At 40.3% G+C, this 11,364-nt stretch overlaps 1 protein-coding gene across 2 annotated transcripts in view; it reads left to right on the plus strand.

Moving 5' to 3' along the window:
* The window catches only part of BPIFC (BPI fold containing family C), a 49,824-nt gene that overhangs the window by 3,261 nt on the left and 35,199 nt on the right, over positions 1-11,364 (plus strand). The window contains exons 3-4 of one of the 2 annotated variants that reach the window (XM_081059171.1): positions 6,267-6,326; positions 7,771-7,865. The gene's annotated coding sequence lies outside the window, so the exon portion shown is untranslated. Of the gene's footprint in view, positions 1-6,266; positions 6,327-7,770; positions 7,866-11,364 lie in introns of those variants that run through there. The other variant, XM_081059170.1, reaches the window with a different exon arrangement.

Below are 11,364 nucleotides of genomic sequence, written 5' to 3' on the forward strand. Positions count from 1 at the left end.
GCCTTTTTCCTCATCTTGCTCACGTCTAAATCAAAGGTTCATAGGGCTACATCTGATTGAGAAAGACCAAGTCCCATGCCTGAGTCCTGGCTGCAAAGGAGACTGGAAATTGAGGCCCAAACTACTTTCCTGGGGAAGTGGGATATAAAATATTGGAATTTCCCAAAATATAGGAAGGCTGTTTAAAAGATGGTAGGAAGCTATGCGTCTGACAGGTGTACACTACAAGGAGCATGGGTCAGATCTGAAACATGAACCTATCACGGATAGAGTGTGGAGAACATATTAGATCGAGATTTCTCAGTACTACTGGCATTTGAGGCCTCATAAGTTTTTGTCATGTAGGATTATTCTGTACTTTGTAGGATGTTTAGCAGTATCCCTGGTCTCTATTCACAAAATGCCTGTAGAACCCCCATCGCCCAGTTGTGAGAAGCAAAGATGTCTCTAAACTTTGCCAAATATCCCCTAGGAGGCAAAATTGCCTTGAGAACCACTGGATTAGAGACCAGCTCAGTTAGGAGGCTCTTTTGGAAACAGAAAAAGAAAGAAATGAGTGGAATGACAGTGGGAATGGAGAGAGTGGGATGGACAGGAATGATGTTACAGAGGGAGAAATAATAGAACTTGAAAATGACTATGTTTTGAGGTTGTATTAGTTAGAATACAGCTTCGGTGCTCTAACAGAGATCTGAAATAATAGTGACCTAAACAAATGTAAGTTTATTTCTCTCTGCAATAACATTCTTAGAGAAAGCAGTACAAGGTTAACATGGTGGCCATCTTTGCAGACCATCTACCACAGTCCACCTCTTAATACTATGCAAACCTAGATAAGTTACTATCTATAAAAGTGAAAAAGTAACAAAAATATTTTGGACAGCTGTGTTGGAAAGCCACTACGTTTGTGATCATTTGTTCCAACAATGGAAAACGAATCCACCTGGGATCATTGTCTCAATCCTTTGCCCAGTAGACTGTACACACCAGGATCGCAGAAATAATCCAATCACAGGAGAGCAGGAAGATCCTGGAAAGGAGCCAGAGCATTCCCAAGAAACTGCCAGGATTTAGGGTACTCTGGAGGACTAGCCTCCAAAACCACAAGTCCATGAGCATGTGACACACCCCTTCTCTCAACCATCTCCCTCCTTGAGATTTGTTTTTCTTTTTTGCAGGATGTCATCTTAATGTTTGCGAGCAACCAGCACTACAACTTTCAAAGAGTTCAGAAGTTTAAATTCCTTTTTTTAATGGACTGTTTCATAGAATACCACAAAAGGACAATATCATGTTCTGTGGGCCTCCATTCATTGGCTCCCTGGATGCTTTTTAGAACAGTTTTTGAGTTAAAGAAGTATTGTGAAGACATAGACCACATACCCAATTTTCCCTATTATTAACAGATTAGTATGGTACATTTGTCATAATTAAGGAACCTATATTAACGTATTTTTATTAACTGAAGTCCATATTTTGTTCAGATTGCCTTAGTTTTTAACCTAACGTCCCTTTTCTGTTCTGGGATCCTATCCAGCATACCACATTACATTTAATTGTCATGTTTCCTTAGGCTCCTCTTGGTTGTGACAGTTTCTTAGATTTTCCTTGTATTTTATGACCTTGACAGTTTCGAGGATTAATGTTCAGGTAGTTTGTAAACTGGTCCTCAATTGGGATGTGTCTGATATTCTCTCATGATGTGGCTGAGGGAATGAGCTCCTGGGAGGACAGCCCCTTGTAGTAAAGAGCCATTCCGATCACATCATATCAACAGTACATACTATCAATGTGGCTTCTCATTATTGGTGAGAACCCCGACCACTTGGCTTCTCCACTGTAGTTACTCCTTTTTTCTCCTTTTCATATCGTACCCATTGGAAAAAAGCCACTATGTGCAGCCCACACGTGAAGAGTAGGAGTTATGCTCCATCTCCTTAGGGGTGAAGCCTCTACATAAGTGATTTGAATTTCTTCAGCACAAGAGATTTATCTATTCTCTATTCAATCATTGTTTATATCATTTTTAATTGGGTTGTTTGTTTTCTTGGGTTGAGTTTCCTTTAGTTTTCTGGGTAAAAGTCAGTTTTGGTGCTTGACAAAAACTCTTCATAGTCCAGCTGGACACCACTTTCTTTAACTTGCCCAGTGACCCCTACAGTCTGTTTGCACTGCACTACTTCAGAATGTCTCACCTCTCCCCCTTGTATCTTCTCCCACCAAGTGGATTTGCATGCCTCTGAGCTTGTGCAGTGCCAACCCTTCTATCTGGAACCCCTTTCCTTCCTTTTTTCTAAGCAGAGTGTGTTTCTCCTTCCTTTTGCTCCAAGAGCACTGGGAACATACTTTTCAATGTTGCCCATCATATCACAGTGCAATTATTTGTACACCAGGTTTTCTTGAATCCTAGATTATGAGTTTCTCAAGTCGAAAGGGCAGGTCTTAATCTATCTTCAACAACCCTCAACCCCACGTCCAGTGTCAGGGCTGGTAAAGATTTAAAGTAATATATTCATACTTGTCTCTGAGTTCTTAATATATCTGTTTGGAAAAGTAAGATCTTCATTCTGTCTCTACCAGGGAAAGTCAGATTGGCCTTAGTTTAGGTGTTCTCTTAGAAATCCAATTCATTGTTTTGAATCTGAGCTTCTATCTACATACCAACAGTTCATAGTGTTTAGTCTCAGAATCACCTGGAGAGCATTTTAAAAGAGAGATTGCTGAGTCCCGCTTCCAAAATTTCTAATTTAACAGGCTTGAGAATTTGCATTTTAATGATTTCTAGGTAATGCTACTGTGAAACCTTTGGAAACCACTTGTCTATACCATGTTGTCTTGCTGTGGTTATTCGGGGCTTTTTTTGTTTTGTTTTTTTAACACTTATAAAAAGACTTTGAGGTATCTCTGCTTGGTGATAAATTGAAATGAGCTTTCAAAAATGTTGTGAGTTGAAATTAGAACCATATAACTTAGAAAGAGAATCTTCAGAAGTTGTTGAAATGATTAAAATCCAATCCATGGACCAAATGAAAATACCTGGAACCTATTTGAAGAAATAAATAAAAATATTCTTGGAGAGCGATTGCTGGGTCGTATGGTAATTCTATTCGTAATTTCTTGAGGAACCTCCACACTGCCTTCCATAGCGGCTGCACCAGTCTGCATTCCCACCAACAGTGTATGAGAGTTCCTTTTTCTCCAGAAGGAGAACTGACTCTGGGTGGTGAACACACAATGGGATTTATAGATGATGTAATACAGAATTATACACCTGAAATCTATGTAAATTTACTAACAATTGTCACCCCAATATATTTAATTAATTAAAAAAAAATTCTTGGAAAGCAAATTAAAAGGTGGCATAGGAGACAGGGATGAAGTCAGGGAACGTTAAGACTGTCTCAGTTGGATCTGTAAATCGGCGTTATTTGAATCTATTACCAAGAGAATGTATGCACGTATTTATTAGGTAATTAAGAAAAATCTCATTAAGAATATGAGAATCTAATCCTCAAAGGGAGTGCCATTTTCTACTGCAAAGGCTAAATAGAATACTTTAATACACTTTTTTCCTTGGTTCTCAACTGAGATCTGTCAAGAGACATTTGCCATAGTCTATAGAGACATTTTTGTCACAACTCGAGTAGGAGAGTGGTGCCATGAAATTCAGGGGAGAGGCCAGGGATGATACTAAACATCCTACAAAACATAGGCTCGCCCCCCACATCAAAGAATTACGTGGCCCAAAATGTCAATAGTGCCGATAGAGAAAATTCTTGTCTGTGTGAATTGGACTCACACCAGTGGTTCTCAGGCATTTCCGAATTATATCACACTGTCATCTTGTTTGCTTGGTTCCACAATATCCCTCATGTCTCGTAAAAGTCACATGTATATGCTTTTAAAATTTAGCATGAATTTAGTTCACTTTGAACTAAATAATAAAATGTAACTTCCTTTTAGATAACTGATAGTAAGTGGAGGAAGTGGGTAAGTGGGTGTATTTTTTAAAACCATTAGGGAGTCACTGCCTTAAATCATTCCAGAGTGTGACTGGTGAGTGGGAGAAGCCATGGTCTGAGTCAGTCATCGGTTTCCACCCAGAAACGTCATCACACAGACTTCAAGAGAGTGTGGGCAGGGACAGAACTGGGAAGAGAGGGCGAGATGCTGCCAGGTGGCAGGATGATTCTGCCAGGTATCTCCCCAGCCCTTCTGAAGTGAACTGGAGGGTCACTTATCTCTCAAGAGCCACACAAAGCCCTTCCTCTGGTCAGGTATAAACTAACAATGTCCAACTAGCAATTACACAGATTCAATTAGCAGCTTGAAAAACCAGATGCACTACCTGGGCAATAGCATCCTTCTCTCCCCTCACCTTCCACATCCCCTGGGCTGTGGGTTGCCCTTTAGTGACCTTCCTAAAAAGGCAGCTTAGTATGTGGTTAAGCACACAGATTCCCGGAAGCAACACACCTGGGTCCTGAATCCTGGCTCTAAAACTTATTAGCTGTGATGCCTAAATTTAGGCAAATTACTTAACCTCTTAATTTCCTCATCTATAAAATGGAGATAATATTAGTACCTCATACAGCCTTGGTGGGGATTTAATGAATTCATATATGGAGCCCAGACCATAAGAAACAATAAATGTTGCCTCTCATTTTTCTCTATCCTTTATATCCGTCTTCAGGGGTTCCTTTTAACCAGATTTTGCCAACACAAAATGTTGCGGGGTAGGGGCAGTGAGGGATGGGAGCTGGCGGTGAGTTTTGCCCTAAAACTGCCCTATCTTGCTCGTCCCCCATATATATATAATCCCTGTCCCCTCCCACTTTTGTCTGCCCCCAAAAATGTAAGTTGTCTTCCAAGCTCAAAAAAAATCTGATATTCAGATAGCTTTTTTCTATATGGGAATAGCCCAGACATTCTAGAAACCAAGAGCTAGGAAGCTCAGTTCCTTAACACTGTATCTAGATATCTTTCTATAATGAACAAGTATTCTACCTAGTTAATTATGATTTTTCTTTTGGAGTTTTAATTAAAGGTGTCCCTTGATCTGCAGAGACTAATCTCTGTCAACCATTAGTAAGTGAAATCATTAATCTTGCATTCCAGCTTGCCCTCCTGGGTAGGCTGGAGAAGCAGGAGTTCCCAGCAAATCTCCAGTTAAATCTGAAAACCTAAAATAAATAATGAAACTGGATATAGTGCTGCTTGTTTTTGTTGTTTTAAGAGCTGAATTTGGCAGATTTGCCCTAAAATGATTCCTTGAACAGGAGGGAAAGCTAAGGAGTTGGTGTCTAAGTTCCACTCCAAATGAACTGGAACAGACTAGCTGCACTCTCTCCTTAAATTGTAGTTTCCTAAACTCCAATTATTTGAGTCCCTTTTTCCAAAAGTATGCCATGTCCCACAAGTACTGTTATTTCCTTTTTTCCCCATAAATCAACCACTTCTTAAACTGTATATAAATTTGTTTAAAAAGTTAATTTCCAAATAAAGGGTAAATGTAAAAAATAAATACCATGAAAACTAAACTTTGCACATTTCTTTAAAATGAAAGTTGTTTAAGATATCTTAAGTTATGAATTTAAAATAAAAATAGAGGCAATATAAGTAATAATGCATCTATTTTGTTGACCCTGTACGAAAACCTTAATAGGTGCTAGCTCATTCAGTTTAATTCTCATAATGACTCTTCAAAATAAATGTTATCTCCACTTTTACAGACGATGGCTCTGAGCCCCAGAGGAGTGAGTAAGTCCCCCAAAGTCCCAGAGTTGTTGAGGGCAGAGCTCCTGAAATTATCCCGCATCCCTCCAGGGTAGCACACGCACCGTGGGAAACTGCCTCAGACGATCCCATCCATTTCTGTGGCTTTAATTCCACCTCTAGGATCATGACTCGGAAATTCCTATTTCCAGCCAGCCTCTCCCCAGAACTCCAGCTACCCACCTGACATAGCCATTTAGATGTCTAGTACCATAATTTCCACCCTTACTACATTCTACAAACTCTGGCCCACCTCTGCCCTCAGTGCTTTGCCTGACTGGCTTCTAATGCTCAGATCTCAGCTGACATATTACCTCCTCAGAGAAGCCTTCCTGGACTATCCTAAGAAAGTAAGCACACCTCTCCCAGTTATGTCACCCTACCAAATATAAAACGACCCCGCCAACTGCGTCCCCTTCATAGCACATGTTACAATCTATATACCTTTTGTTTATTTTGTTGTTTGCTTATTTTGTATCTCCATCTGCTAGAACATCAGCTCCATGTGGACAGGGATTCTGTCTTTTGTGTTGAAGAGGACCTCGCACATAGTAGGTACCCAACAAATATTTATTTAATGAATGGATGATCTATGATTCTTGAAGAGTGTCTGCAGGCTCATAGCACCATGGATATGGTCACATATCTAATGAAAAAAATTTTACAGCACTGTACAGTTTGATAAGCACATTCTCATATGTTAGTACTAAGTTATTACTGAAGGTGTCCCCCCAAAATGTGTATGTTGAAATCCTAACCCTCAAAGGTAATGGCATTAGTAGGTGGGTCCTTATGTCATGAGGATGGAACCCTCAAAATGGGATTAGGGCCTTATAAATGAGGCTTAACCAAAATGTGACCATCCTGGCATCTTGATCTTGGACTTCCCAGCCTCTAGAACTGTAAGCAATAAATTTCTGTTGTTTATAAGCTATGTGGTCTTAGCATACAAGCTTAGCTTAGCTTAGCTTAAGCTGATCTATAGTATTTTGTTATAGCAGCCCCAACAAACTAAAACAGTTACCAACACTTTTTTTCACCAGAACCTATCAAGGTAGATACTATTTTTATCCTCATTGTACCCCTTAAGGAAACTCGGGTTCAATAGGTAAATATAACTGGAAGTACACTAGATGAGAAAACTGTTAAGCTGTCAGAAGTGCAGACAATGCCAACTGAACATTCCTGTTTTTCTTACTAAGGTGACCGATCTTCCTAGTTCTCCTATGACTGCTCTGGTTTGTACTGAAAATCCTGCTTCCTGGGAAAACCAGGACAGTTGGTCACCTTATCTTACCCAGAAAATTGTAAATAAGACATTAGACACTTCATGCAATCAGATCCCTGGCCATCGAAAATGCAATGACTAAAACATGGGGGATGGAAGTGGGGATGGGGGTTAGAATCTAAAGCTATCAAGTTCCATAATGCATAGTTGGTGAACCCACCCAACTTCAAAAGAAGGCTGGGACAGGAAGTCATTAATAACCTTCTGAAAAGGAGAAGACACTTGAAGATGTCATCTGTGGTCTTGCCCTAGAAGATAAAGACGGTTAACTAGGTCAACCTGGTTGGTTATCAAGCCTCATGCTTTCAGGCTGAATCTGATCCACTAAAACTCCAGAAGGTATTCTGGGCAGCAGTGGATACTGCAGGCCGCTGACCAGGAGAAACCAGCTTATTACCCCAGAAAGGAAACTTCTTCCTCTTCCAATTCAATACAATTCAACATCTTTTTCAACACATTGGAAGTCTTGACTTAATCATTCTGGTAAAGGAACAAAACGTGTGTGTGTGTGTGTGTGTGTGTGTGTGTGCAGGGAGGTAATTATTGCATAGGTGGCATTGTCTGCTCATCTAGGTAGAGACTGTAGTGTTCATTCATGCCATTGGGTAATTGAAGTGAAGCAATTGTGTACCATATTTTGAAAGAGGCATTACAAAAAGTCCACCACTAGATGATTCAGACTTAATTATCTTACCTTGTCTTTGCAGCAGCTGAGTTCAAGGCTCAGGGAGAGAACACATCGACTTCAAAGGCAGAGGGAATCGAAGGTGCTCCCCAGCTTTGGACTCTTCCTCTGCTTGAGGTAAGAATCATGAACAAACTTCAGGTCTCTGCCAGCACATGCTCTCCCGACGGGAATTAATCTCTCGCTGGAGACGTCCCAGATCTGGTAGGACGCCCTGAACAGGCAGCTGTCACATATCCTGCGTTATTATTGTCTGCCTCGGTTTTTCTATTTTCTTTATTTGTTTTTTATGTCACCCATCCCCACCCAGGAGACTGGGAACAGCTCTAAGAAAGAAAAGAGTGTTGGTTGGGACTGCATGTTTCCTGTTGTAGTGTTCAGCAGCGTTAAGAGGGTTGCTCAAAAGCCTGGACTTATTTTTGCTTCCATTTCAATGGGGAACTCAGCACAGTGGCAGAAAATTCTAACTTGTCTCTCAACAAGTATGGTTAGGATTACAGAGCTGCTGTGATCTCTGTGCTTTGGAGCCAGGTCTTAAACCAAGATTCTGCCACAGCAAATGACGCTCCCACTTGCCTGAATTGTTGAACTTGTCTGTGTTAAGTATGGAGTTTGGGGAGGAAAGAGTTGGTGTAAATTTTCAAGTCCCTGGTCATTAGAGATCTTGATATGTGGGCTGAGTCTCTTGAAATATTCTCCAATTCTTCCCATATTCCAATTCTGTTGATTTAGACTTTTTTTACATTTTGCCTTACCCATTAGATTGGTATATTCTTATAGTCTAGGCTTTCTTAAACCAATTGAAGTTAATTTTTCAAACTTTGTCTCTGTTTCAAGGCTACATTTTATTCGCTCATCACTTCTTTTTTTTTTTTAAGTGGTGAAACAGAAGTTTATTAGAAGAGATAATACACTCCCCACTCATGACTTCCTTTAATCAGTTTTTCCAGAATCTGTCAGAGCTCTCCTCTGTGAGCGGTAATGACAAATTGCTCTGTCTCAGGAATGTTCTCAGTTGTACCAGAGTTTTCTTATTTCTAGTCATCAGAATGGCTCAGGCAAGGGTCATCTAATTTAGAAGTGTTATTCTGTCCATATATTGGTATGGAAATGTAATGACTTCAGAGGCTTTGGATCTTGGAAAGAAGCAATTCCTCAGAAGCAACAAAATAGGTAACTTGCTGGCAGGGTTTTTAAATCATCTTGGATCCCTTCTTTCAACAAGCAGCTCACCTTGCCCTTACTTGTCAGCCAAATTACTTAACCTTTTAGGCGTCATCTTCTTGCTTGACAAGGTTCCTTTCCTCCCCTGCCCATAAATTATCATTCTGATCAAACAATTCAACTGAAAGTTACGTACAATCCATCCTTGTATAGCCCAGTAATTTCATTCACTCAGAAAATTTTTAGAGAAAACATGTTTTTCTATGTGCAATTTTGACTTCCTGGATCTCCATCAAAGTAGACCACTTCAGAAATTTCCTTTAACGAGAAGGCAAAACAGGCTTTTGCTGCTAAAGAGAATTTACAACTCCATTTGTGCCCAAGAAAATATGGAGTTGTAAATTTGTATTTGCACTTTTGATGCTTGAAAATTTCTAGTGCTTAATGATTTTTTCCACATAGAAGATGGCATCAAGCAACTCCTACTTAAAATTCCCAAATGAAAATTCTAGCACTTATCAAGTCATTAAATGAAAAAAAATATCATAAACACTAGAAATAGGCGCCCAAAGAACAGGATTTGATTCCCAGGTGCCTGACTTACTATGTGATCTCTGACACGTCGCTCAGACTCTCTAAGCTTCTGTGTCCACGTGTCCAAAATGGAGGTAGAATAATAGTAACATCTACCTCAAGAAATTGTGAGCTTTGTAAATGGTAAAAAAAAAATACAAACTTACTATTTTTGTTGTGATTCCATCAGCAACTAATATCTTTGCTTTGGCTTTTTGTGCTGTTTCACTGTAGAAATAGAGATCTATTTATAGGACGGTTTGGTTTTCTTGTTTTTTTCACCCTAATCTAGAACCTTTCTTAGTTAACCTGGATCTTGTAAGCCAGTCAGTTGGTCATTAAGGTCCTTCTATGTGCCAGGCAGAGAGATATAATTTCTACCTTCATTTGCATACAGTCTAATAGGTATAATTTTTTTGTCTAACATTCTTTCCCATTGCTTTCCACTACTATGAAAATATTTTCCTCTTTAAAAAAAAAACCTCTTATGCCTACCTTGGCATGACACGTCCATTTACAGTTCTTTGCCTACAGATATTAGCACGACAACAGGCTAGTAGGGCCTCATCAGTTGTGAAAATGTAGAAATACTTCTATACCGGTTGGTGAATAGCCAATAACCCGAGGCCAGGGGTGTCCCATTCATCTCTGCTGTCCCCCTGTCCAGTACCCGTTGTCCACCTCCCAGGCCAACTAAAGGATCAGGGAAGGCCTAGCACAGACGACAACTGGGCCTAGCTCCTGCATCCACTCTGAGAATAAGATGTTGTTAATATCACCCTGCCTCCTAGAATGTGGAAGAGTTCACACTTGCTTATCCTACTCCCAAATTGCCTCTAACCCTCAGATCACTTCTGCCTTCACCAGAGACCCTCCTCACCTACCTGAGTGCCTTCATCTTGGCTCTCCCTCTCATTCCTCTGTGCTTTCCTTAATGTTGTCTGCACCTTGACCATCCTCAAGCCACCCCTCCTTAGCTCAGCCTACCACCACCACTGCCCAGGTTCTTTCTGTAAATTGTTCTGTATAACCCAAACCAATTCCATGGGGCTGAAACATCACACTGTAGGCCTATGACCATAGCTGTGTTAAAATATTGAAATACCTAAATATTAATAGTAAATAGACACTACTATGAGTCCTCACCCCATTCCCAGCATACACTGCCCACTCCTCCAAGACTTCTGTCTTCCCATGTTCCAGAACCTAATCTCCTTACCATCCTTTAGGACCGTGGCCAACATCTGTTCTGACGGGTACATGTGCTCCACTGCTGTGCACATGCTTTTTAAATCACCTCTGCACAGAACTATGATTTAGAGTGAGATAAGGGCTATTCCTTCATTTATGATTCATTGATTCATTCTACCAATGCTTGTCAATCACTCACTGTGTCCAAGATACTGAGCCAAACTCTAGGACCTCCAAACCAGATGAGGTCTCTGCCCCCATAGTGCTTACATTCTGGTAGGAGAGACAGACAATAAGCAGGAAAATAAACATACACACATGAGTAAATATATATATAAATATATATATATATATATATATATATATATATATATATATATATGTTTTCTTTTTTTTGACTGAGGGTTCAGGAGGAAAGGAGATTAGCTTAGGGAAGTCAGAAATGGCTTCAGAAAGAAGGCTGTGTTTCAAATGGGCCTTACGGATGTCCTGAAACCCTACAGAGTGTCTGCAGGCCTAGGTGGAGGGGAACAGCATAAGCCCAGGTACTGAGCAGGAAACACGGCATGTGTTTAGGACCCAGAGGTTTAGTTGGTCTGGACAGGGGGTACACAGAAAGGGTTCTGGGAGATCAGGTGAGAAATGGAAGCGGGGTGACTGAGCCAGCCTCTTCTCACACCTGGACTTA

This window comes from Rhinolophus hipposideros (genome assembly GCF_964194185.1).
Source record: "Rhinolophus hipposideros genome assembly, chromosome: 9".
In the NCBI taxonomy this organism is placed as follows: Eukaryota; Metazoa; Chordata; class Mammalia; order Chiroptera; family Rhinolophidae; genus Rhinolophus; species Rhinolophus hipposideros.